Source organism: Odontomachus brunneus, unplaced genomic scaffold (assembly GCF_010583005.1).
Source record: "Odontomachus brunneus isolate Ranch 3 - 2012 unplaced genomic scaffold, Obru_v1 Obru_scaffold_094, whole genome shotgun sequence".
Taxonomy (NCBI): domain Eukaryota; kingdom Metazoa; phylum Arthropoda; class Insecta; order Hymenoptera; family Formicidae; genus Odontomachus; species Odontomachus brunneus.
The window spans coordinates 813,180-813,619 of record NW_022639544.1 but is presented as its reverse complement, the minus strand read 5'-3'; positions in this window follow the sequence as shown (position 1 = coordinate 813,619).

Here is a 440-nt window from a genome sequence, read left to right as displayed (position 1 = left end):
TGTTATAATCGCGAATAGTACCAGCGCTTTCGAAACACTTCTCGAGGAATTGTTTCAATTGCGCCACAACAAGGAAGCGGATGTGCAAGTGCTGCGATAAGCACTACCTTGCACATTCCGCATTCCAAACGCATTACACCATTACCAAATATGGTAATGTTCTTGTCGCCAGGCACCCCCTCCGACAAGCCTAAAATAATATTATAAAAGAGCGGAGAAGACCGCCCGCGTCAGATTTAACATCTCGGTCTCTCGCCGCGACATACGCGAACAACGCGCGGTTCGCACATTACTATTAAGAACGGGAGTAGAAATTAAACTCGTACAAGTGTACCAATTAAATAAACCTTTTATATTTAAAAACTACAAGAAGTAGTCGCAAAGTCTAACTACATTTTATCCACCGCCACACACCCTGCCGCGTCCGCATCACCGATCTC